This window comes from Grammomys surdaster, unplaced genomic scaffold (assembly GCF_004785775.1).
Source record: "Grammomys surdaster isolate TR1022 unplaced genomic scaffold, NIH_TR_1.0 126219, whole genome shotgun sequence".
In the NCBI taxonomy this organism is placed as follows: domain Eukaryota; kingdom Metazoa; phylum Chordata; class Mammalia; order Rodentia; family Muridae; genus Grammomys; species Grammomys surdaster.
The window spans coordinates 9,478,422-9,496,397 of NW_021621022.1; the positions used below are offsets into that span (position 1 = coordinate 9,478,422).

At 47.1% G+C, this 17,976-nt stretch overlaps 1 long non-coding RNA gene across 1 annotated transcript in view; it reads left to right on the forward strand.

Annotated features, from left to right (window-relative positions):
• Positions 1 to 4,221: 4,221 nt before the first annotated feature.
• LOC114613437 overlaps positions 4,222 to 17,976 on the forward strand; it is a 39,414-nt gene continuing 25,659 nt past the window's right edge. Inside the window, exon 1 of the long non-coding RNA XR_003710177.1 lies at positions 4,222 to 4,316. This is a non-coding gene — a long non-coding RNA (uncharacterized LOC114613437). The remainder of the gene's footprint in view (positions 4,317 to 17,976) is intronic.

The following is a 17,976-nucleotide window of genomic DNA, read 5'->3' on the forward strand; positions in this document are numbered from 1 at the left end:
GCTTTCTGAATCCACCATTCTGCCTAGAGCCTTTAGTCTGGCCCCATGGCATGCTGGGATTTGGCTGCTTACCTGCGGGGCTCAGACCTTTTGCTTGCTCAGCTTGGGGCTTGGCAGAGGGTCTTGACTCACATTGGGGGCTTAGGGGAGAGCAAACAGTGAGGTGGGGACCAGATGGAGTGAGGAAGGTAGTGGCTCACTGGAGAGAGAATGAATGATTAGAGAAGAGGTCAAGCCATCCCAAGAGACAGCAGCCAAGGGGACAGCACTGCTGTTTGTCATGGCATTTGGCATTTGGGAAATTCGATGATGCAAACAAGGCCTCCTGCTCTGGTACCTATGAATATTCATGAGGAGTTTTCCCCCTAGAGCAGCTGGGAATTCCTCCAGACTTTAACCAGCTTCTTTCTCCACTGCAGGTCTAGAATGTGGTCCTTCTGTATTCTGGCTTTCTGCTCCCTCCCTTCCTTCCTCTGTATCTTCCAATTCTTTGAGTATGGCAGAGGCAGGACAAAAAAAGCTAGTCCTGGGGCACCCAACTGACAGGTTTAGATTTGACCTCTCTGGTCCTATTTAACCCCTTTTCTGTTTGGAAACTCATGACCAAGAACCTGAGGCAGAAGGTGGAGAAAAGTACAGGGCACTGGACATAATCTTACTCGTGGTTTAGAACAAGTGGGGGAACTGAGCTAACAGCCTAATTGGCCAGCACATGTCATCTGGTGAGGTAACTGAGCTGCAGATGAACCAGGCGACAGCAGAACCTGAGGCCGACAGCCCGATGCTCCATGCATCCTCACTGCTGGATCAGCTCAGTTGCTGTGTTCCCAATACACCCAGGTTTCAGGGCTCACCTCATCAGCTTGGCTGGATTTGGAATCACACCTCCGGGTAGATCTCTGCGGACGTTTCCAGAGAAGTTTAACTAAGGTTGGGACTTACTCTCAGTGTGAATGACACCATCCTACAGATTGAAATCTTACAAGAAGGGAGGGAAACACCAGTGTTATTGCTCTCTGCCTCCTGACTGGATACACACTGTGACAGGCTGCCTCCTGCCTTGTTACCTTCCCTGCCATAATGGACTATACCTTCAAACTGTTTCTTTCTTGGAGCCTGATCTCTGTGACACAGCTGTCTGTTGTACTTAGACCTCGCAGGCCTATTTGGTTTCTGGCCACTCATTGCCATACTAGGTACAGATGTCCTACACCATCTATCTTTAGAGAGGACATGGGCTCCCTAAACTTCAGGTGGAGCTGTCTCTTTTTCATGCATCCAGAATTGTGTGGGCCTGGCCCCTGTGACTGGCTTATAGGGAACACAAGAAAGAAAGTGTAAGTGAGGACTGTTTGGCTGTGGATGACAGACAAAGCTGTGGGTGTGGATTGAATTAGAAGGAGATGCTGAGAAGAAAGAAATCCTACAGGTCATGGCTGGGCCATTGGGCTTACATTTTCCTTTAAACACAGCCTCCGAAACTTTCTCTCAAATGAAACCTTATCCAGAGCCTTGCAGATAAAACTACAACAGGAGGTCTGTTTAGGTGGCGGTGACACGAGGGGCTTGGATTCAGCTCTTCAGCCACCATCCCTAAGCAGGTCGGCTCCAAAATTATCCTCCTCCTGTGACTCACTATGCAGATGAAGAGAGGGAGCTCCAGTAGGAATGGGGTTTGCTTGAAGGCATCAGTGATAGTGGCAAAAAAGTAGAATCAGGGATGCTCGGGTTGGGGCCCTCCTGCTCTTGAGAGCCACTCAGCACTCACAGTATTTTTTTCCTCCTCCTCTGGGCTTCTGGGTATTCCATCTGAAACTCTGATGAGTGGTCCCTGGGCACTTGAAGATGAATATTGGCAAAAAGGAGGATGTGGAGAAGAGTTAGGCAAATGAGGTCTCTTGCCAGAGGGTTTCATCTAGCCTGGAGACGCAAGAGGACTGAGTAGGGATGACTGAGCAGAGACTGACTTAGTCCTCATTTCCTACTTCAGCCTGATCAAACTGTTGAGTGTCTCCCAGTTCCTCAGTTTCCCCATCTGGAAGCAGAGCGGAGTTCTCAGCTTCTTCAGCCTAGTGAAGTTGCTGGAGGGTGGGTGCCATATGCTTTGTAATCAAACTATAGGGGTTTAGACAAAATAGAGCAAGTATATTCATATATACCCGCTGTGGAGCAAGAGAAAGAGTATGACTATGTTGTGTTAGGGGGTTTGCTTCATTTCGGATGAGATCTGTCCAAGACTGGTAAGAGGTTGGCTTGGAGATGGCGGGTAGCAGTGGCCTTTGAATCTGGAAATGGATGACAGCATTAAGAGCCTGTAGCACACAGGCCAAGAACATGAGCTGCTGTGGCCATGTAAGAGTGTGAGTTCTTCCCGGCTCTCTTCAGGCTGAGTCCAGGAAAGAGGGACGAGTCTATTATAGGTCCTTTAGTTTTCACGGTCAGTAGCAATGGTCACTTAGCACATATTCCCTTGGTCTTGTCAGGACAGGGCATTAAGTGTCGGCTACAGCTTTCAAGAGACTGTGCCCTTATATGAAGTAATTTCGCTTCTGTAGAATCTGAACTTCTAAGATTACCTACCTGTGTAGTACTCCATGCCATTTCTGTCCTAGGGCCTTAGTTTGGTTATCTGAGAAATGAGAAAGCAGGAGTGATGAAAGAAGTTGAACTTAGTTATCACTAAGGACAGCGGAGTTCAACATTTATGTTTCAAGTCTAAGAGTTCTTATGGAAGTGACTCTCTCCTACTCTGAAAGTTTATCAACTCAATTCCAAGGCTGCCCAGCTACCACTCTTCTACACTCTGCTGAGAGTTTGGTGGGAGCTGATCATATTCATTTGTTGTCCAAACCCTATCATACAGACTGGTCTTACTTTTCTGATCTGAGAATGTCATATATGTATGCATCCATTCACTCATTCATCTACCATTCATCTATCCTGCTACCTGTCTACCCACCATCCATCCATCTACCCATCCACCCATGTATTCATCTACCCACCCACCCACTTACCCACCCACCCACCTACCCACCCACTCACCTACCTACCCACCCACCTACCCACCCATCCATCCATCCATCCATCCATCCATCCATCCATCCATGTTGCTACCTACTCACTACCTACTATCCACCTAACCTTTCACTGCCTACCCATCATCCATCCATCCATCCATCCATCCATCCATCCATCCATCCATGTATACATGCATATATTCATCTACGCATCCACTACTGCCCACTTATCCTTCCACTGTCTTCCCATCACCCACAATCCATCTTATAAATATATATTTATAGTGCCCATTACAAACCAAATGCTCTGCCTAGAAACATACTGAGATGAGGAGATGTAGCTTCTCTATCAAGTAACTCACTGGCTGAGAATAAATGGGCAATGAACAGCAACTATAATCCAAAGCACAGCAGAGTTCCTAAGTTAGATGTGATTCCTGTGTTCACTACTCACTTCCTAGTTACCTGTGTGCTCTTGTGTGAGTTACTTAATCCCCTCTGAATCCATCTTTCCATTTGTAAAGTGGAGATAAGCATACAGGGCATACTGAAGGAAAAACACATTTCAGTAAGCATTATTCTTTCTTCGGAAGAAAGGCACAAAACCACAGCATGGTGACACAGGATAGAACATGCTCAGGCTTGGATGAATTAAAGAAGCTTCCTAGCATGGTAGACATCTGAGAGAGGCACACTGAATTCCAAGATTCAAAGACAGGAGAACAGGACATTACTACAAAACAGGGAGCACGGCTTGATCACAGAGGTGTGAGGAGCGTAAGTTGGAGGGAGAGCTGGAGCCAGGTGAAGAGATCACTGCTGCTAGTTCTAGCCTTCCTGGGAACCCACAGAGAGTTTTTTGAGCATGGAGAATGGGATTTGGCTTCTAGACTCTTTGGGCAGAGCTGGAACCTCTTCTAGGGACCATAAAGCAGGATCCGGTGCTGCCATCATTACAGTGCCTGCCAGGACCCAGTAACATCAGCACTAGCTACAGGGGCTCTGTTAGTTCCTTCTTGTGGTTTGGTTTCAGGATCCTTATTAAGAGCAGAGCTTAAACTAATGATTACTCCAGCTTTGGGACCCACTATTCATGCTTATTTTGTTTGAGCCCATCTCTTCCTGCTTTTCCTCCCTCCTCCAGGCCTCTCCCCTTCCACCTTCACAAGTCCATTTCCTGCAGGCAAAATGGAGAAGCCGATCTGCTCTGTCTTGGTTACCAGGGTTTGGAGGGTCAGCACCTCTTTCCTGGGTGCGGGACACTCCAGCTCCATGGTTAGACACCCACTGCTTATGGAGGTGAGCCAGCTCGCTCTTCTCTCTGGGGTTCCCCACACAGATGTCTACGGGCTGAGATGGGTGTCCCTCCTCCTTCTCCACAGAGCCTAGGGTGGGATGGAAAGGGTAGCAGGATTGGCTGCACCATAGGGTATGTAATGACCACCTAGGTGAAACTTGACAGTGTACAGTCAAGAGGACAGGGCAGATCCTTAGCGGGACAGGGGAATGGACTTCTTGAGGAGTGAGGACTGTGTTTTCCAAAGAAGCACGTCTGCTGGTCAGTGCCCTGAGCTGGTACATGCTGTTGGAAACTTCTGTGACATTTGGGCAGGGGGAACACTCAAGGGTAGCAGGAGATATATAAACTGAACCCCTCCTGCTTTAGCCTTCTGTCATAGAACTTTAGAAATCAGTGGCTGGCTGAGCACTTGGATTGGCTTCTGCAGTCACAAGGAAGAATTTAGGGGGACCCTAGGTTATAGGGCAGAGTCCAGGTAAGGTACAGAAGGCTTATGGCTTTTATCCTTGCTCCTAACCCCAGAAAGCTGGTTCCAACCGGGTCAGGATGATTCCAGAAAGGCTCTGTTCTACAGGGGAAGCGTAGAGTCTCTTGCTGGCTCCTTGTTTTCTAGAAGGGTTGCCTTGATTAGGTAGATGACTTATCCTTCTTAGCCTGTTTCTCAATCATAGAAGCATGGTAAGGATCTGGGGACATCCTGTAGTGTGTTTGTGTGTGTGTGTGTGTGTGTGTAGGGTTGTTGTTTAGGTTTTTGACAATTTATCGAAAACTAGTGCCATCTGAGAGCCTCAGGTAAGAAAATGCCCCCAGCAGATTGGCCTGTAGGCAAGCCTGTGGGACACTTTATTTATAGATGATTGATGTGGGAGGGCCCAGCCATTTCTTGGTGGGTAGGTCTGCGGTGTATAAGAAAGTAAACTGAGCAAATCAGTAAGCAGCACTCCTTCATGGCCTCTGCTTTAGTTCCTGCCTCCAGGTTCCTGGTCTGCTTCTGTTCTTGTCCTGACTGTACTCACCGATGGCTGGTTCTATAGAGGTAATAAGATGAAACGAATCCTTTACAAGTTACTTTTGATCATAATGTTTATCACAGCAGTAGAAACCTGACCAGGACAGGGGTGGAGGGAGATCAAGACAGGGTCTCATGAATGTTGGTCTTGATCTCCCTCTGTAGCAAAGAATGACCTGGAACTTATGATCTGCCTGCCTCCACTTTCTGAGTGCTAGGATTGTATGTATGCACCAGTGCACATGGCTCTGGAGTGTTTAGAGCAGTGCCTCACAGATAAAGAGGAGGAAGGAGAAAGGCCTCCTTAGGACAGGGCTTCAATCTGAGGATCCACCAGGCTCCTATCTTGCTATCTGCTTATTCCTTGGGCTACAGATCAGACTATCATCGGCACCGAGCCTCTTTATCTCTTCTCTTGCCCCTCATCTTAGCTCATGTCTATATCTTTGGATGCTGTCAGTGTATCTCCCTGACTATCTGGCTCCATCTCTTGCTCTCTGCTCATTCTTTCCACTCCCCACCCTTCATCCCCATCCTCCTTCCTCCCGTCTGGCTATTTTCTCACTATTTATCCTGTGGGCGCTCTGCCTCTGCCCATGGCTATACTTCCATCTGCCTCCTCCAGGACTTTCCCTAGTCTATTCCCTCCCCCCTGTCTACATCTCTGCCCCTTGTTTTTCCCCCGCAGCCCTGGTAAGAGCTCAGCATCCTTACCCCCACCCGAACCTTGGCAGACAAGCACGGAGTGGAGCAATGCAGGCAGATGGGGATTGAACACAGTCTCTCAAGGCGAGGGACAGGCCTGCTAATTCCCCCGCTCTGGGTGGAGGAAGTGGAGGTCTCATTTGATTATGTCACATCCACTCAGCCGCTCCACCCAGATGATGCAGTGCAGCCCGCTCGCCTTGCCTTGCCAGGACCTAATGGAGAGAGATCTCCTCCTGCTCAGCTGACCACAGGGTCCTTCTGGAAAAGGAATGGGCCCAGCCAGTCTGGCCTAGACACTCTAGGGCTGTTGTGATTCCCTGCTCATTCTAATTACACCCAACGACTAGTCTCTGGGGTTTGTTCCTCTCATCTTAATCTCCCTGGAATTGGATCTCAGCGGCTCTCATTCCATTACTGCCCCTTCCTCACTGGCTCACAGCCTGTAGGAGCCAGTCTGCTCTGACACTCCTCTGTGGCATGAGGCCCATGATTGTGTTGGCCAGAGAGATGACCAGAGAGACAGGGGCTAGGACCCAGGCTAGTACTGCTTTTCTGGTTTGAGTGTGCAGACTCGAGGGCACTGCAGCTGAGCTGGTGTCTCGAGTCTTTGCCTACTCCAGCTGTATCAGCTGCCATAGAAGATTTTAGAGAAGTCTCACTCCTTCCTCCTTCCTCAAGAAGCTTGGTTTGGAGAGACAAGACCAGCAGATTATGTACGGCCCTTTCCATAAGTAGATGTGGATTCAGAGATCAAATGCCCAGCCAACAGTGTTTATTGAGTCTGATTCTTTTGTGTACATTACACAACTGGGCCCTCTCTAGTTTTAAGTGGGGCAGCTGAGGCATGGAGACGTTGAGAAGCGTGTGTAGCTGGTGTCAACTGATGCTCAATCCCTTGAGCTAAGCCCCGACTTCTCCCTTTCTCTTAGGGGCTAATGTACTGTTTCATCAGGACTCTGTGAGTCGAGGGTTGGAGAGAGGACCCAGGCCAGGGAGTGAGCAGCGATGGGAAACGTGAGAGGTCTGTGGCCTGGGTGTTCTGCAGGGCACAAGGAAAAGGGGGTTAGATGCCTTGCACAACTCACAATAGAGTCTGATACTCAAAATATGGACAAGGAAATCAAATAGAATTACCAGTAAGCAGACCAATACAATGGGGTGAGTTGTGCCCCTCAAAATATATGTATATGTTGAAAGTCTGGTATCTGTGTATGTGGCTTTGTTCTCAGTATGAGAACACCTAAGGTTTGGCATGGGTCTTAAGCCCAGTGACTGATGCTCTCATATGGGAAAGGAAGGGAGATACATAACAGGAAATGCTATGGAGAAGTGGAGTGATCGTTGCCATGAGCCAAAAAGTGTTGAATGTTGCCAGAAGAAGCGGGGCTCTCTCCCTGTGTGCTTTGGAAGGGATGAAATATCCCACCTATATCTTGATTTCTGACTTTTGACTCCCTTAACTGAGGGAATACATTTCTACTGCTCTAAGCTACCAGTGTGGAAGGATTTCCCCAAGGAGAGCTGTAAACAGGAAAGGTCAGGGGCTGTCGATGTTTCAAGGGCAGAATAGGACCTTTTCCCTCTGAGGACCCTCTAAGGCATACTGGGGCTTCCCACACATGACTTACAGAGAACTGGCTGATGATTCAGTCTCTTGTTCTTTGCTATTGGCCAGGGAGGACATGTGAATCCCAGAATAAGGGTCCCCAGTGCAGCCATAAGGGTCTCCAGTAGAGTGGAGAGTGGTGCTTTTAGGTGAAACAGAAGGCAGGTCCTACTTTACTTAGGTAGTCAGTTCATGGAACAGCCCATGAGAAGAGATTTTTTCTAGGAATATGCCATGGTTTGGATATTATTTGAGTAAGTCTCCCAAGGTTTATGCTTTGGAAGCTTGGGCTCCAGTGTGGAGATGTGGTGAGGTGGGGGTCTGACGTGGGATCTATAGATCATTGAGGGCGCTTCTTTTGGTACATGGTGGGGTTGCCCTGATACCACCTAAAAAAGAATGAAAGATGCTTCAGGGTGAGCATAAAGAAAGACAACTGTCATCAACTTCTACTCTGCTGGAAATCATCCCAAGGCCACTTTCCTCTGTGCATAACTGTGGGCTAAATTAAGTAAGGGCTTTGCTTTGGGCCGGAGGACTTCATCCAGGCCAGTTATTCTGTAAAAATGAGTGGATTTCCCAGCTTCTTGTCCTTCCTTGCTAACCTTAAATGACAGATAGGTCTCATGCCTCTGAGTATTAAGATCCGTTTCCCTGAGTGGCTCTGGGATCTGTTTCCAACTTGAACTTAAAGGGCAGAATTAAGCAAGATAAGCCTGTGTTTTGTTTCTAGTGCTTACGACTGCTAGAAATCTCAGTGGGCATTGCTGACAGTGGAGGAAGAAGTAATTTAACATAGGGGCAGGAACACAGAGCTCTGGGCTTGCTCTCAAAGGCTCAGCCTGTTGGAGGTTGGGCACATGAAGGAAGGGGCAGATCAGTGGAAATGTACTCCATGCTGTGGGAGAGAGGAAAATGTGGGCCATTTATTTGACCACAGGCCTCAGTGCCCGGAATGTTCCTCTTTCCTGCCCGGTGATCACAGCTCTTTGCTTTTGCTTTTTCCTCTGCAGATGATGTGGTGCTTTCCCACATACACTGCTCCTGAGTAATCTTCTTTACCAGAGGCTTCCCCACCCCCAGTGCTAGCCAAAGTGGGACCTGGACAACCTTCTGTTGCTGGAGGTTCTCTGTCTTGTTCTCATCTGGTCTTTAAGGGAATAATATCACAGAAAATTGCCTCTGATTTCCTTTTTTTTAAAAAAATTATTCTTTGGGAATTTCATATACATATAAATGGAATCTGATTGTATCTATTTCCCATTTTTCTCCTCCAACTCCTGCTAAACACCCACAACACAGATCCCTACCAATTTCATGTCTTTATTAATAGCCCACTAAATCCAATTAGTGCTGCTCACATGTGCAATGGATGTGGAGCCCTCCATGGACGTATGGGAAACCTACATCCTTGAGGAAGAATGGTTCTTCCTCTCCTGATAGCTATCAGTTACCAATAGCTCCCCAGTTGGTGGTGGTGCCTTAAGAGTTCCTCCCCCACTCCGGGTAGAACTTTGGCAGGCTTGATCTTATGTGGGTCTTGTACAGGTGACCACAGCTGACGTGTACATGAAATCCCACAACTGGGGAGGTCACTGGCCCTAGGGTTGCCTTTTGTCATTTTGTTACATTGTCATATTGTCAAATCACCTTCTGACTAGTCATGTTTATACAAAGACCTGGGCTGCTTTCAGCCCTCATCAGAAAACTTCTTTTTGTATTGGGCAACAGTCAATGCAGCGATTCCTAACTGGTCAAAGCCCAGAGAATAAATGGCTATGGGTGCTCAGCTCTCAATGGGACACCTTTGTCTGTCTCCCTTTCTGTCACTCCATTTCCTCTACTTTGACCCTCTTTCTCCCCCAAAGTTGATGCATATGCATTTCTGCAGGTGAGCTGGGCACTGAACAAATCCACCTGCTTTCTGCCCATTTGCACAGCCATGGTTTTTCCTCCTTGAAGGACCTTCGGAGCAGTGATGTCACAATGATGGGTTGGAGCCATGTCCAGCTGACACTTGCTTGGTTACCAACCTCTCTCCCATATCTGTTATGTTCTCTTCTACCTCCCTTAGGACAGATCTATCATAGCTTCCCCTCCCCCCAGCCATACTTTTGCAAGGGCCTGGAAGAAGCCAGCTGAGCCCTAGGTAAGGACACTGAAGCCACCTGAGGTCATGTGACCAGGGCTTGGCAAAAATCAGGGCAGGGCCTGGAATCTTGATATTCAGTCAGGCTGTGCATTGGTGTCCCTTGGGCTTTGCTAAACATCTGCTTCATACTTTTCTAGTGGGGCTTGAGCTGGCTCCCAAGGGAAGTGTTGGCGGATGTCTTTTTCACTAAGAGTGTGTAGCAGGGAGTGACTAGAGAAGGTGCGTGTAGAGGCCTGTGTCTGGGGGCTCCAGGTTACTTACTTATCTGCTGCACTGTGGTTTTCGGTGTCTTGCACATTCGTGTTCAAGGCATGTATATAAGCAACCTGCCCCTAATGAAGGCTGGTACTACTGGAGCGCCAGGCTGGTACCTCCCCCTTCTCTTCTCTGGAGGTACTCCCCAACCCCTTGAAGTTCCAGCATCTCACTGTGTTCCAATATGCTGCATCTTCTCTCCAGATGTCACAATGACCTGGTACTCACTGCAAACCTTCCTGGTCCCCATCACCTGCTTTTCCTTCTCTTGTAATTCCTCTTCTCTCAACTCTCTACTTTTCTGGGTCCCTCTGACCCATCTTGCATCTCTCTGGCCTAGCATCCTTTGGCACTTCCCTTCCCCCAACATGGACCTCATGCCTGAGGACTTCTTATTCCCCAGATGATGACAGACATAAGTACATCTGTATTTTAGCAGTTATTCCTGGTCCCCTACTTGACTCTGGTCGGCCACTGTCACAGCCATACTGCACTTCATGTGGAACAAGAAGACTGGCTGTGGCCTTTTATACAGTTCTTTTGTCACCCCAGGTCTCCTCCCCAGGGGCTCAGCCCTGCCCTTATTCCCAGTGTTATACATTAAGCCTTTGCAGTGTCCCCAAGAACAGAGGACAATTAGCTAGGCTAATCCATTCTACAGTAAGCATATATTTTACAACATCATATTGCACACCTAAGGTATATATAGTTTTGGTCAATTTTTTAAAAATGATAAAAAATTGGGGGGGCTGTAATGGTGAAAGTGAGAGGTGTCTCTGTTCCTGTCAGAGTTCAGAGATAAGCAGGCAAGGGATGGCCTCAGGGCACTTTGGAACCGATTCCAATTATTCAGCGCCAAGGTCAGCAGGCTCTTACTGTAAGGAGCCAGATAGGAAATGGACTCTACATAGTAAAGGAAGATCTGTAGCCATTTTTGTGGGCCTCATGGTCTGTCATAATGATTTGACTCTAGAACTATAGTGTGAAAACAGGTATGTCCTTCCAAATTTGTATGTTGAAGTCTTGTTTGAGTATTTCAGAATGTACCTATATGCAGACAGAGCCTTTAATGAGGCAATTAAGTTGAAATGAGGTCACTATGCCAGACTCTAATCCAAAGTGACTGGTGTCCTTACAGGGAGAGGATGGTGCTGAAGGCATGCACAGAGGTAGGACGGTGTAAAGACACAAGACAAGAAGAGAGACCTGGGGGGGAGGGGAAACATTTTTGATAACACTTTGACCCTAGACTATCAGCCTCCAGAACTTGGAGGAAATACCTTTCTAGTCTTTGAACTTCTTAGCCTATAGCATTTTGTTATAGCAGCTCAAGTCTGTAAACAAGTGAGAACAGCTGTACTCATGGACACTGAAATTTGAGTTTTGTATTATTTTTGCATATCATCCATTCAAACACTTAAAAATGCAAACAAAATAAAAAAGTAGACTCCCCACCCCCAAAGAGCTAGTGAATGCTGTGACAGAAAAAAAAAAAAGAGTTCCAGGGCAAAGCTCATTCTTGCTGCTGGAGGCAGGGACTTAGCTTCTGCTCCTGTTTCCCTTCAGAAGCTACAGAGCTGCGAGTGCAGCTGAAATTGTGAATGTTTTCCTCAGATATCTCAGTGTTTCTTCTGGCCAGAACACTTTGCAATCGTATCATGAGACTCTTGTCTCCAGGAATTGTGACTCCTTGATCATGGACTACCTCCCCTGTTCAGTCTATGGACACAGGACTGGAGCCCTTTTCTCCAAATGCCTAGAAATTAGGCTTCCTGATGTCTGCTGCTACCTCTTTGGAGTACATAGAACTCTAAGACCCCATGTGTCCCTGTATGATGCCATTCCCAAGACATTCCTCTTGGTAGACAGAATGCAGCCTGTGCAGGTTGCTGCATGTCTTAGCTTCTAATCATCTGGGCCTGAGGTTGTGAGTCATGGGAAGAGAGAGGAGATTGCACCCTTTTTGGCCTTTACGTGTTTGAGTGCCCTTCCTATGCTGGGCTTGGGGTCTGCATGAGGAAGCCCAGCTTTGCTTCTATGTCTTGAGGCCTGTGAAGGAAACCAGCATCCAGGACAGACCTTTGCCTCTTGAACCATTCACCTGGTCAGATAAAACAGGCTTGTGGGAATTAGGGACCACATACACTCTTTCCCACTTTATCAAGGGAAGGAAAACCTGACCAGAGAAGCCCACGATTCATTGCTACATAGTCAGAAGCTTGTGGTCCAGCTCTGAAGCACGGTTGCTTGGTTGCCCAATGCCTTGTATCCTGAAGTGCTCTCAGGAGAGCTTCCCACAGGAGGAAAGGCAGACTACACAGTCAGTCACAGCCCCCCTGGGAGCACCAAGTGTCCATACCATTTCCTGGCTCTCTATTTTGGGCAGAAAAGGCTTTCTTCTTGTTTCTTTACAGATGCTATTCATGCTGCTTCTGGTGTCTCTCCTCTTCTTCCTTCTGGACATTGGGAAGTTGAGGCCCAATGTGAGTTCTGGCTCTCAGAGGTCTTTCTCATCACCGAGTCTCTTCTTGGCCTCAGATTTCCTTATTTCCACACTTTTGGTCAGTGCTAGCCACATGTGATCTTACTGTATCTGATGAACATGTTTAACATCACATGGATCCCTGGGGAGGAGCACAGGGCAGGAGCTGTGGGGACTGTGTGTGAGCTCTGCAGGCTGTCCGGACAGAGGGAAGGAGAGAAGGAAGGAAGGAAAGAAAGAAGAGGAAAAAGAGAGGGAAGAGGAAGGGAAGGAGGCAGGAAAGAAAGGAAGGGGAAATAAGAAGGAAATGAAAAGCAGAAAGAGAAGGAAGGAAAAAGGAAATGGAAAGAAAGGAAAAGAAGAATGGAGGGGCAGAGAGGAAGGAGGAACAAAAGAGGGAAGGAAAGAAGAAGGATGGAAGTAAAGAGGAAAGAAGGAAAAGGGGAAGAAAGAAAAGACAGAAGATAAGAAGGGAAGAGGAAGGAAGAAAGGAAGGAAAGAAGAAAGACAGAAAAATGGAAGGAAGAAAAGACAAGTCAGGCAGGCAGGCAAAGGGCAAGAGAGAAAGGGAGGGCTCAATGCTAAGAGTTTATGTTCCTTAGCAGGGCATAAGTTTAGTCTCTGGAAGAGTCAGTGAGTGGTGTGTGTGTGTGCACGCACGTGCGTGCATGTGTGCATGCGCCTGTGTTGTGTACAGCCTGAGGGACACTAGCTCTGGGCAGCTTGTTCTGGGAAGGCTAGTCCATTCTGGCAGTGCTGGCACTGGAGTATGTGTGATAGGTGAGTAAGAGCAGTGGAGTCAGCCTGTCCCCAGTCACACTGCTGTCCTTCTCCCGTATTCTCCTGTGTCTCTCGATGATGTTGAGTGGAGACACTGGGGTAGAGTAGGTGATGGCAGGGCTGGCTGTTGATGCCTGTGGTGACAGGAGATAAATGAAGCCATTGCAAAGAGCAGCTCCCTTTCTAAAGCCAGAGCTCTCAACTCTTGACTTCACTGCCTGGGGGTTTTAATTAAATGTCAAATATAATTTAGAGCTGGCGTGCTGATGGGTGTGTGAACGCCGAGTCCACAGTCTCATCTTTGTGGGGCTCCCCTGTACTTGAGGAACTTGGGGAGGTTAGTTGGTGCCCTGTGAGGCGTTTGGTTTCCTCTCTCTCTTTATCCTTAGTTTTGAAGTGATAGTTGGAAGAAGGATTTTTTTTTAAATCATAATTTACATGTCCGTTATATATAGAGAAAGAGCCAGATTGGGATCTAGGTAATTTGGGACATACAAAAGTGTATATATTTATCTTCTGTTTTTTCCCATATCTGGATTATGGTGTCAAGGCTATTGAATCATATTCTCTGCAGCACCTGCTCTCAGGGCCTGGGACCAAGCTGATTCGATCCGTTCTCTAACTTCCTGCTGGGCATTTTGTGGGACTGAAGAGGAGGGTGCCAGGACAACATCCGAGGTGATGAGGGCAACCACAGGCTGAGATCCTATGGCACACTGAGGCTGGGGACCAAGGGGACTGAGCTGAGGACATAAACTGCCCTGCCATTTTTTTGAGTGGTGGTTGATTAAAAAATTAATTGCAGCCCTTGTGAAAATAACAATGTGACTTCCTTTCAATTTAATCCAGTAACTCATAAATAATGACTTTATTAGATGATGTAGATATTACAAAATAGCGTGAGGCCCTACTTGCTGGACACTATCTAAATCATCAATGGAGTCGTCCAGTTTTTTACTTATCTGATTGACACAATTATTTTCTAAATGGGAATAGGATCATATAACTTCTTTGCTGAAAGCCTGGAAACTTCTCTGAGCTGCCTTCTGACTCTGCTCCTCACTTCTGGGGAAACCCCTTTCCCTCTACTCTGAAGTGCATATGACATCATCACCTGTGTGGACCCTGCATGGGCCACAGGCATGATGTATTGTGCAAACCTTTCTGCCTGGAATTCTCCCTGTGGACTGGTTAGGACTGCATTAAGCTTCAAGGACAAGCCATTGTTGCTCTGTTTAAACTCTGTTTGCTAACAGACTTTGCATGCCCTATGTGATAAGAAGGCAGAAGTATGTTTGGCTATTTGGGAATCTGTCAGAATTCAAAGTCCGCTCTGTCTTTGCAGGTCACAGTGCATTGGCTTTTCAGCATTGTGCTCAATACATGACAGTTGTGAGCTGGCTATCCTGGCTTGAGGTCTTTCACATCCAATGCAGGAACAAAGGAAAGGGTGGAGGTGGGGTAGGAGTAGAGGGAGAGGGAGGCATGATGGGTGAAAGGGATAAAGTGAACCCATCAATGCTGCTCCAGAACTCCCCAGAAACAGGTCCACTCTTAGTTCTCATAGGTTGGGCTACCATGTTCACTGCTAGGTTAAGAGTGGATAGAAAACTAACACTGGCAAATGGGCATAAGGAGTCTATGATGGACGTAGGCTGGCCCTGGAGAACCACTTGTACCCTAAGCAATGTATGTGTTACTTCTCTCACAGCTGTGATAACACTCTGGAAAGGAGGAACTTAAGGAGGGACTTTTATGTTGTTAGATTTTGAGGTAAGGTTGATAGCCTAGGCTGGCCTTAAACTCCCCATGTGGTTGAGACTGGCTTTAAAATCTTGCCCCCCGCCCCCCGCCCCAGCCTCTACCTCCTAAGTACTGGAGTTCTAGATTTTTTTCCCTCCACAACACACTGGCCAAAGAAGTAATTCCATATTCCAGCTTGTGTTCCTAGAGCAGTGGTCCTCAATCTTCCTAACACTGAGACCTTTTAATACAGTTCCTCATGTTGGGGTAACCCCCAAACATGAAGTTATTTTTGTTGCTGCTTCATAATTGTAATTTTGCCACAGTTATGGATCATAATATAAATATATGAAATGTGGGATCTCTGATATGTGACCCCTGCGGAAAGGTCATTTGACTTTCCCCAAGTGTGTGTGTATTTATGTGTACGTGTGTGTGTATATGCAGTCCTGATGCTGGTTGTGTCTATCAGCAGTCAGAAAGTGATGACCGACCTTCAGAATGCAGCCCTAGAGTGACTACAGGTATCCAGAGAACCTCTTTGAATCTTCCAGGAAACAAGGCTCCACTTGCTCCATAGAAAGCAAGAGGAACACTCTCTTTCAAGCTCAGCTGCAGTGTTCTTACCTTGACGGACATTTCCCTGTGTGTTGGTCTCTTCCTTCTCCTGCCTGGTATCTGGAACTGATTGTCTGAGGGCAATCCATCAGTTCCTGTTGTTGCCCTCAGACCTTCTTCTAACTGCAAACTTTCCTCTGGGAACTACGTCAGTCACAATTTGCATCTCTGTGTCGGAGTGAATTTTCTGGAAGCTTCCTCTGCCAGCATTAGCCAGTGCTGGAAAAGCTCAAGCCGTGCCAATGAGAGTGGGTTGGTAAAGACTTCAGATCTCTCAGCTCTGTGGTGGAGGCCATTTCTAGGCATGCTTTACCCTGTTTCCCAGAGATGCTCCATGAAAGTGAGTGTCTTTCAGACAGCCGCTGAAGTAGGTAGCTGGATAATACATAACCCTTGTCCTTGTTGCTGGCTGGTGCTCCTTGTGTCTCCCCTGTGAGTCCTGCACACTTTGACCTTTGGCTCATCTCTGTTTCTAGTGTGACCCTAATTGAGACAGGATCTTCATCCCTTCTGTATCTACAGAGATCAGCATGGTATCCCCTGTAGAGCAGATCTCCAAAGTCCTATAGAACACCCATTCAAGCGGTTGGAAAGAAAAGACATTTGCAGAGTTTAAGAGAGCTAGGAATCTAGGTGGTGTTGTAGAAGTTGGTTCCCACTGGCCAAACACCAGCCTGAGCCCTTGAATTTGCTATTCTCCTCGTAGGCAGGAGTTAGATGGGTAGATCCGACTAGAGGCTAGGAGTTAGGAGTGATACGGGCATGTTATCACAGGCAGTTGCCACACTTCTCTTTCCTGTCACAGTTCATGTGACAGGATGCAAACAGGCTAGATTTCTAAACCCTTGCATGAAGGACAAGCGCTTTTTAAACATTATCAGATCGTCATGGACGTCATATGAGAGGAAAAATAAATTGTGTAAGATTTCGATTGCTCTGTTATCACAGGGTGATCTATTGGAACCTGCAATAGATCTGCAGAGAAGTCACTGCCCTGTCACTGCACTGTCCCTGTGCTCTGCCCAGCAGTGGCAGTTCCATTTTGGGTTCTCTCCTTTGGTGGAACAGTTAAGCAGACTACAGGTTCATGATACTGATTGAGGTGGAGGGCATCAAGACCCCTTGTTTTTCAATACATAGTTATGAATATATTTTCCATTGCATTAGCATGCAACACACACATATATAAATATGGGCATACTGTGATTAATATTTATCACTGGCAATATATTCTGATATCTTGACTTTGTTTTGTTAAAGAATACTCATTATGAGCCATTGAATTGCTTTACATGACCCTCCAGTGATATACACCCTCCAATGAAACATCCTCCACCTTGAAAAAAGCCAATTCAGATGTTAAATACTTTAAAGAGTTAGAAAATGCAGGAAAATACTTTAGGCTATGGTAAAAGGCTTCCAGGAGGAAGGAGCCTTTGACCAGCATCCTGGAGGATGGGGAAAGACTGGATCCACAAAGAAAAGCCATTGTAGAAGAGAGGATCATGAACAAGGCTTTAGAGGACATTCATAGATGTCTGAGTCTCTGTGTAGGAACAGCCAAATGAGGGGTCATGGGAAATTCAGAGACAGGCAAGGGTGACATTTGAAATAGGTAACACCTAGAACAGCTTGTGTGTCTGGAATAGAGTGGGCTCTGACTAATCAAAACACGCACTCATGTGACCCCTTAGAGAAGTGGACACCATTAAGGACCTGACTTTGGAGAAAGGACAAGAAAGAGGAGAGGCTAGTGTGTGACTAGAGGTGGGTATAGGGAGGGCTAGAGGAGAGAATGGCAGGGTTGGGTGAAGTCCATGTATGATGGGAACATTGCTCTGCTACATGCTTCTTTAAAGGTGTAGCCATAGGCCGGTGGGATGGCTCAGTGGGCTAGGGCACTTTCCTCCAAGCCTGATGATCTGAGTTTGAGCCATGGAACCACATCAAGGAAGGAAACCAACTCCGCAAGTTGTCCTCTGCCTTCCACACCCTCACTGTTGCCATATCAATGCACAGCTTGATTCTCAGAAAACTGACTAGAAGCAGCAAGGAATGAAGAAAAGACAGTCACAGGGACAAAGCAAAGTTGAGATTAGGTGGACTGGGTTCTCTGATGGAGAAGTCTCAGCTTGGGAGTTCAGTGTGTTTGTTCTATATAGCTGAACAAGGAGGCGGGGCTATTACATACAGCTGAGGAAGGAGGCGGGGCTTTTTGCATACAGCTGTACAAGGATGTGGGGCTATTACAAACAGCTATACAAGGAGGCGGGGCTATTACGTACAGCTGTACAAGGAGGCGGGGC